Genomic DNA, 9160 nt, shown 5'->3' with positions numbered 1-9160 from the left:
AAGCCAACTTTTTCACTCTCCACTTTCACTTTCATCAAGAGGCTTTTGAGTTCCTCTTCACTTTCTGCCATAAGGGTGGTGTCATCTGCATATCTGAGGTGATTGATATTTCTCCCGGCAATCTTGATTCCAGCTTGTGCTTCTTCCAGTCCAGCGTTTCTCATGATGTATGTACTCTGCATGTAAGTTAAATAAACAGGGTGACAATATACAGCCTTGACGAACTCCTTTTCCTATTTGGAACCAGTCTGTTGTTCCATGTCCAGTTCTAACTGTTGCTTCCTGACCTGCATACAAATTTCTTAAGAGGCAGGTCAGGTGGTCTGGTATTCCCATCTCTTTCAGAATTTTCCAGAGTTTATTGTGATCCACACAGTTAAAGGCTTTGGCATAGTCAATAAAGCAGAAATAGATGCTTTTCTGGAACTCTCTTGCTTTTTCCATGATCCAGCGGATGTTGGCAATTTGATCTCTGGTTCCTCTGCCTTTTCTAAAACCAGCTTGAACATCAGGAAGTTCACGGTTCACATATTGCTGAAGCCTGGCTTGGAGAATTTTGAGCATTACTTTACTAGCGTGTGAGATGAGTGCAATTGTGTGGTAGTTTGAGCATTCTTTGGCATTGCCTTTCTTTGGGATTGGAATGAAAACTGACCTTTTCCAGTCCTGTGGCCACTGCTGAGTTTTCCCAATTTGCTGGCATATTGAGTGCAGCACTTTCACAGCATCATCTTTCAGGATTTGGAATAGCTCCACTGGAATTCCATCACCTCCACTAGCTTTGTTCGTAGTGATGCTTTCTAAGGCCCACTTGACTTCACATTCCAGGATGTCTGGCTCTAGGTCAGTGATCACACCATTGTGATTATCTGGGTCGTGAAGATCTTTTTGTACAGTTCTTCTGTGTATTCTTGCCATCTCTTCTTAATATCTTCTGCTTCTGTTAGGTCCATACCATTTCTGTCCTTTATCGAGCTCATCTTTGCATGAAATGTTCCCTTGGTATCTGTAATTTTCTTGAAGAGATCCCTAGTCTTTCCCATTCTGTTGTTTTCCTCTATTTCTTTGCATTGATCGCTGAAGAAGGCTTTCTTATCTCTTCTTGCTATTCTTTGGAACTCTGCATTCAGATGTTTATATCTTTCCTTTTCTCCTTTGCTTTTCACTTCTCTTCTTTTCACAGTTCTTTTACTTCTTTTACTGGTAGACATATACAATAAAAGAATTTGAATCTCACCCATCCAGACTGATCTTCTGGTAGTATAGATGAGGTAATTGAGGGGAAAGAAATCAAGCCATGTGTTCAAAGTGAGTTAGTCTTGGCACCATGCAGGCACTGGGACTCAGGTGAGTGCCTGTCTAGAACTTTTTAGCTGTTTGGATTGTTGTTGTTGTTGTTAAGGATTTAGCACCTGAACAACTATGCAATCATGGGAAACAGTGTAGGGTGTTTTTTCCTCTCTGTAGTTCAGCTTTATCTATACAACATGAGGTGGTGGTACCACTGTGTCCAGAGAATGTCTGTCACCTCAAGAATCAGGATCTTTAACAGTAACCCTTGCAAACTCATGACAAATATACCAATTATATTTAATTTGCATCTATTAAAAACTTTGAGTGCCGTTGTCCTGGAACTCTTGGTAGATAGTGTACATTCTAGAATGCAATAAAATCAAATTTCTTTAGCTGCATTCCATTCACCAAGTATTTGGAAACAGTCCATTCATCAGGGTTTTGAGTGATGGGACTGCTCTCTTCCCTCCTTTAGGGAAGAAAGAGAAAATTTGAGCTCTCAAAAAGGTGCTGGGTGCTGAGAGGAAGAGGCTGCTGGGGGTGAGCTGAAAGGAAAGGAAGAAAGGGAGGTCTGGATGGAAGCATATTGTAGAGGAAGTCAGAAGAGTGTGTCTAGGGAGAAAGAGCTAAGCAGGAGAAGGAGCAAGGTGGAGAGGGAGAGGAAGGTATGGGGACGGGGACCCTGGGGTGGAAGGGCCCTGGGCTTACTACATTCCCGGCTTCTATGAATCCAATTAAAGTGTTGAAAAATCAGATCACATGTGAAGCTTTTAACATGAATTTTTCATTATGTCATGGGAGGGGATGTATGGAGGAGGGGAGTAGGAAGCAGCAAAAGTCATTCTGTGGGAATGGGAGGTCCCCTCGTCCATCTTCTCCAGGACACACATGCCTATGTGACACTGGGTCTATGCTGGCTTCTGCTCTGGGGAGCATTGGAAACTCTAACGTCCTCCCTCAAGTACCTTCTGCCCTTTTTTTTTAAAAAAAAAAATTAATTTATTTATCTTTGGCTGTGCTGGGTCTTTGTTATCCTGTGTGGGCTTTCTCTAGTTGCCATGAGTGGGGACTACTCTCTAGTTCCTCAAGAAGGGCTCTAGGAGGCGCAGGCTCCAGTAATTGTGGCACTCCAGCTTCGTTGCTCTGAGGCATGTGGAATCTTCCAGAAAGAGGGATCAAACCCATGTCTCCTGCATTGGCAGGTGGACTCTTAACCACTGGACCACAAGGGAAGTCCACTTTCTGCCTTCTTTTTATTTCCTGTATTTTCTGACCACCCCATTTTCCAGGGAGAGTGCTTGCAGGCAGGGTTTTGGCATTATCAGTGAGGACACTGGGTCCCAAATGCAAAGGAGAAAGGACTAAGGTACCAACGCCTGAGTCCATATGTGGGACCTCCGTGTGCTTCAGAATTTGGTGCAAGAGTAGCTCAGGAACCCCAAGCACTCAAAAAACGTCCCTTCTGATACTGGGATAGCATCACAGGCAACAGGAAAGGTTCCCTGAGGTGGGAAAGGCAGCTCTCTCTTCCCTCATCAGCGTCCCTTCCATACTTTTTCCAGGCGACTAAAAAACTGTGTCCAGGCCATACTTGATGCCTGGTCGCCTGCTAGCCTGTCTGGCTCCAGCCCTGAGCTTGTGGCATCCTGCTGGCTGAGACGGACAAGGACCCAGTGAGAAGACAAGCTCCTTCGGATTGTCCTGGGCAGGACCAAGGAAAGGGCTTCTAGTCTTGGTTCGCAGCCTCCCTGGTTGGAGAGCAGGCAGAGGACCAAGCAGGGGCAATGGTCCTAGGTCTGCCTGGTGAGCTGGTAGAGCCGGATGAAAACTCAGACTATGCCTCCTTTCGGTTCTGCCTCCGATCCCGGATTTCCTTCTAAAATAAGCTTGTTGTATGATAAATAAATTTGGTAAATTAAAAAAAAAAAGTGACATCTGGTCACCTTCCTGGCCTGCGCCCTCCCGGGTCTGATGGGGGGGATGGAGCAGGGGCGTGGCCGGGGGGAGCGCGATCCCGGTTGGCCGGGTGGGCTCTTCTTGAACTCCCCGCTCCAGGCTCCGCTTGCCTTCTTGGGGGTGGGGAGGGGGGTCGCCCCCCCGCCCCTCGCGGCCGCCTGGGGTTTAATCTCCGCCAGGCCTCCGCACCGCTGGGCCTGCTGGTGTGTGGTCTTTCACACTGAAGTGCCCCTGCAGCTGGAACTAGTGAGGAGGGAAGAGGGGGACCGCGGGCTTAAAACCCTGGCACTTCTCAAAACAAAACGAATGGCCTCCAGCTTTTAATCAGTTTAGGGCTGAGGTTGGGGAATTGCGTTTGGTTGGACATAGACAGAGAGCCCTTTTTTAGATCTCTGCTGAAATGTCAGAGGATCTTCAACAGCCCTTTCTGCAAGTGGCTGCAGCAGCCTGGGCAGGAGGTGCTGGGGCTGATCCAAGCCGGGCCTGCGGGGAAGAGGCCAGACCCTGGGGCCCAGGGTGGCGCTTCAGCCTTTATCGTGGGGGCCCCTCTTCTGCAGTGGCCCCTGGTACGGTGTTATCCCCTCTCCTGATCTCTGAAGCCAGGAGAACCACAGCTTTTGGGACTGTGCCTGGCAGTTGCCTTCAGTTTTGACAGGTGGGCTGCTTCAAAAGTGGGGCTGTTACATTTAAGTTTTAAAAATGAGTTTCTGTGATAAGACTGTTAAGAGTTTGCTATTTATAGGACCTCAGCTGTGAATGAGTATATTTGTAAAGTGAAGAATCCTGTTCCATTCTCTGCTCTCCCACCCGCTGGGCTGTCCAGATTGTTAGATACCAGGATATTCTAGGATCTATAATCATGGTAAGCTGACAGTGCAAAGTAGTGAAGGATGAGTGGTACCTCTGGCCTAGGACTAGATTTAACAACTAAAAACACAGGAAGCCCAGTTGAATTTGAATGTCAGGTAAACATGAATACATTTTTAGTATTAGTATGTCCCTTGCAATAAAATAGGGTTGTACAGTATTTGGGACATAACTTATTACAAAAAATTATTTGTTGTTTGTCTGATGTTCATTTAACAGGGCAGCCTATAGTTTTCTGGTAACCCTGCTCTGGTCTTCTTTTGCATGAAGCCCTGAAAAGCTTTATCTCTCCTGGTCTTTTCTAAGACCTCTTCCTTTCATCCCTGGTCCTTTTGGAATTTAGGTCTCCCTATTGTCTTTCTACCTTTGTGTCTGGTTGCAATTCCCTCACGTCTTAGTCTGGAGTTTTTCTACTCACCTCCTCCTTTTTCAGTCCTACTTGTTGGCTTGGTCAAGATTCAGCCACTGGTTTGAGGACTAAAGCCAATAATGGGTGGGTCGGGGTTCCGGTCGGGAGGGGGTGGCGGGCGGTCCCAGAAAAAAAAAAAAATAAAGCCAATAATGGTGATAGCTGTAATTTAATAATCCCGTACTATGCACCAGGCACTGTCGATTGGTTTACCAACATTAATCCATTTAGCCTCACAATAAAACTGAAGGAAGGCATTTGTGTGGGAAAATATATATATATATATATAGATAGATAGATAGATATACTTTCCCCTCCAAGGAAGATCCCCTGGAGGAGGGCATGGCAACCTACTCCAGTATTCTTGCTGGGAGAATCCCAGGGACAGAGGAGTCTGGCGGGCTGCAGTCCATGGGGTCTCAAAGAGTCGGACACAACTGAATCAACTTAGCACTCATATATATCATAAAATTTACCTTTTAAAAGAAATTGACATATAATTGATCTACAGTATTATAATAGTTTCAGGTGTACAGCATATTGATTTGATATTTGTATGTATTATGAAATGATCATACCGCAAGTCTAATTAACATTTTTCTTGTAATGAGAACTTGTAACTTTCTTAGTAACTTTTGAATATACAGTACATTAACTTATATTAACAATATATAATACACTAATATTAACTATAGTCACCGTGCTGTATATTACATCCTCATAACTTATTAATTTTTTTATATCTGGAGGTTTTTAATCTTTTGACTCCACTTACCCATTTACTCTGGGCTTCCCTGATAGTTCAGCTGGTGAAGAATCCACCTGCAGTGCAGGAGACCCCAGTTCGAGTCCTGGGTCGGGAAGTTTCCCTGGAGAAGGGATAGGCTACCCACTCCAATATTCTTGCGCTTCCCTGGTGGCTCAGACAGTAAAGAATCTGCCTGCAGTGTGGGATACCTGGGTTTGACCCCTGGGTTGGGAAGGTGCCCTGGAGAAGGGCATGGCAACCCACTCCATTATTCTTGCCTGGAGAATCCATGGACAGAGGAACCTTGTGGGCTACAGTCCATGGAATAAGCAAGAGTTGGACACGACTGAGCGACTAAGTACAGCATAGCCCAGCACCCATGTACTCACTCCCAACCCCACATTCTTGGCAACCACCAGCCTATTCTCTGTATCTATAAGCTTGGCTTTGTTGTTGTTATTGTTTTCTTTTAGATTCTGCATATAAGTGAAATCATATGATATTTGTTTTTTTTCTGCCTGACTTATTTCACTTAGCATAAAACCCTCAAAGTCCTTCCAGGTTGTCCCCATACATCAAGATTTCATTCTTTTTTTAAAAAAAAACATTTATTTATTTATTTTTGACTGCTCTCGGTCTTTGTTGCTGCGCTCGGGCCTCATTGCGGTGGCTTCTCTTGTGGAGCACGGGGCTCCAGGGAGAGCAGGCTTCAGTAGTTGCAGCATGAGAGCTCAGTAGTTATGGCTCGTGGGCCCTAGAGCACAGGCTCGTAGTTGTGGTATAAGGGTTTAGTTGCCCTGTGGCATGCGGAGGCTTCCTGGACCAGGGATTGAACCTGTGTCTCTTGCATTGGCAGGCAGATTCTTAACCACTGGACCACCAGGGAAGTCCCAGGATTTCATTCTTTTCTGTGACTGTATAATATTCCTTTATATATAAAATTTACCATTTTGACCATTTTTAGGTATATAGTTCAGTTGCATTTAAGTATATTCACCTTGTGCAGCCATTATCATCACTCATCTCCAAAACTGAAACTCTGTACTCGTTTAACAATAATTCCCCATTTTTTTCCTTCCTCCAGTCCCTGGCAACAGCGGATCTATTTTCTGTCCATGAATTTGACCATCCTAGTTACCTCATGTAAGTGGAATCATCTGGTGTGTGTCCTTTTGTGTCCAGCTCATTTCACTTAGCACAATGTCTTCAAGGTTTACCCACGTTGTAGCTTGTGTCAGAATCTCTTACCTTTTTAAAGTAGAATAATCTTCCACTGTAGGTACATACCACATTTTGTTTTTCCACTCATATGTTGATGGACCTTGGGCTGCTCACATCTTCTGACTACTGTGAACAAGGCTACTCTGAACATAGGTGTACAAATATCTGTTCAAGTCCTTGCTTTCAATTTTTTGGGGAATATGCCCAGAAGTGGAATTGCTGGGTCGCATGGTAATTCTGTGTTTAGCTTTTTAAGGAACCACCACCCTGTTTACGCCACTGTGTAAACAGCACATTTACATCCTTGTACCTTTCTACCAGCAATGATTTCTCCACGTTTTTGTCGATGCTCATTTTCTGTTTTTAATGTATTTTTATTTTTTTAGAATAATGGCCATCCTAATGGGGGTGAACAAGGAAGGCACTTTTAATTACAATTTCACAGATGAGAAATCTGAAACTCAGAGAAGTGGAATGACTTCTCCGTGGTTAGCCAGCAAGTCACAGAGATGGAATTTGAACCAAAGTTTGTCTAACTCTCAAGTTGGGACTCTTAACTGTTATATTTCCTGCCTCTAATATGTGCCTTCAAATACAAGTTTTTCTGTCTTTGCACAGATGTCTAATTGTGCAAGACATCTGGTAAAGGCACAAAACTAGGAATTAAATATGTCCAAGGAGTTTTTACATGTTCTTAATGAAAATACACCTCTCACATGGGAAAACAGTAATAGCAAATAATTTCTCCTTAATTTATGTTTCATCCTAGTTAATTTTCAAATTTTTTCAAGTTGGCTGACCCATAGCCCTTTACCTCAATGTTATCTGACCATTTAACTGGTCTATTTAATGGTGTGAGTGAGCATGGATTTTGACCTTAGGGGGAAGAGTGGAGAAGCCAGAAAATGGAAGTGTGGACCCTAACCTCGAGATATTTGTGGTCTACTTGGTCAGAGAGATGTGCCCACCTGAGAGGCATTATGCAGCAGCACAGACACAGGACCACAGGAAACGGTGGGCTGCTGGGAGGATGAAATTCAGGAGACTGAGGCTGATTGCAGTGACCTTGTGGACAGTCAGGGAGTGTTCCTGGCTGAGGGGCAGGCTGCCTCCATGGCTGGGTGCAAGGCCTGGTGTAATTCCAGGCAGTTCATGATAGAGGAGGCTGTGGTTGCTCTCCAGAACTTTCTGTGGAGGCTCTCCAGACCCTTTCTGAGTGCCACTTTGTGCAGAGGCCACCACCCCTGATTGCACCATTAGGTTTGGACCCAGGTCCCATGGAGATCACAAGGTTCCTGTCTCTGGTGCCAGCCCAGCCTTTAGACTGCCTTGTAGGAAAAGCTCCACCTGGCTGTCCAGTTCTTCCAACACAGGCTAGTGGTGATGAACACAGGCTTTGGGGTCAGATGTGGTCAGGTTGGAAAGCAGCTCTACCGAGGCTGTAGCAGGAAAGTGTCTCAGCCTCTGAGTTTCAGTTCCCTCTTCTGAAATATGGGAATTTTATCAGGGGTAATAAGGTTGCATGAAGATGAAATAAGATATTTGTAAAGTGCTTGGTATATGGCAAACAATAAATAGAAGCCATTAAAATGCATATATGGGATTCAATGATAAAGAATCCACCTACCAAGGCAGGGGACATGGGTTTGATCCCTGGTCCAGGAAGATTCCACACGCCGTGTGGCAACTGAGCCCATGTGCCACAACTACGGAGCCCAGTCTCTAGAGCCTGTGAACTGCAATTACTGAAGCCCACGAGCCCTAGAGCCCATGCTCTGTGACAAGAGAAGCCGTGGCAATGAGAAGTCCGAGTGCAGCCAAAAAGAGATAATAAGGAAAAAAATGCATATACATGTAAAGTGGAAAAACCCACTAGATTGATATTTATTTCTTCTTATGGTTGGACGGTTTTGTCACTCTAGCTACATTGTCACAGTTAACCTCAGTGGAAGGAAGAGGTCAATTGACTTGTGGAAGAAGAGATAAGATGGCCTAGGTGAGGATGGAGGATGAATTGTCTTCTTTTTTAAAAAGTTTTTATATTTATGTACTTACTTATTTGGCTTTGCCATGTCTTAGTTGCGGCATGTGGGATCTTTAGTTGCTGCATGTGAACTCTTAGTTGAGGCATGTGGGATCTAGTTCCCTGACTAGGGATCAAACCTGGGCCCCCTGCATTGGAAGCACGGGGTCTTAGCCACTGGACCACCAGGCAAGTCTCTGAATTGCCTTCTGATCTTGCTGCTGGTGCAGGTGCTCAGATGGGCTGGTGGCTTCTCCCCACCGTAGCCACATGGAATCCACGGGCCTCCTCTTAAACCTGAGCTCTGGGGCCCAGCTCTCCATGTGTCCCAGTTTTCTTACACAGCCCTCCCAGGGTGGGAACAGCTCCAGGAAGGTAGTGAGTTAGGAAGGCCCCAGCCATGCCACTGCTCAGATGTAGAACCAGAGTCCCTCTGCCTCTCCAGTGGCCAGATTCCTCTAAAGGAGCAAAACTGTTTATAGCACAAAAAAGGAGCTTGCTGTACTTTTTTCCCCAGGACGCCAAAGCCTACCGACCCCTCATTTACATGACTTCCCTGGTGGTTCAGATGGTGAAGAATCTGCCTGCAATGCAGGAGATTCAGGTTCAGTCCCTGGGTCGGGAAGATCCCCTGGAGAAAGGC

The sequence above is a fragment of the Bubalus bubalis genome, chromosome 11, assembly GCF_019923935.1.
Source record: "Bubalus bubalis isolate 160015118507 breed Murrah chromosome 11, NDDB_SH_1, whole genome shotgun sequence".
Classification (NCBI taxonomy): Eukaryota; Metazoa; Chordata; class Mammalia; order Artiodactyla; family Bovidae; genus Bubalus; species Bubalus bubalis.
The sequence above is the reverse complement of the archived record's forward strand: the minus strand, read 5'-3'. Positions refer to the sequence as shown.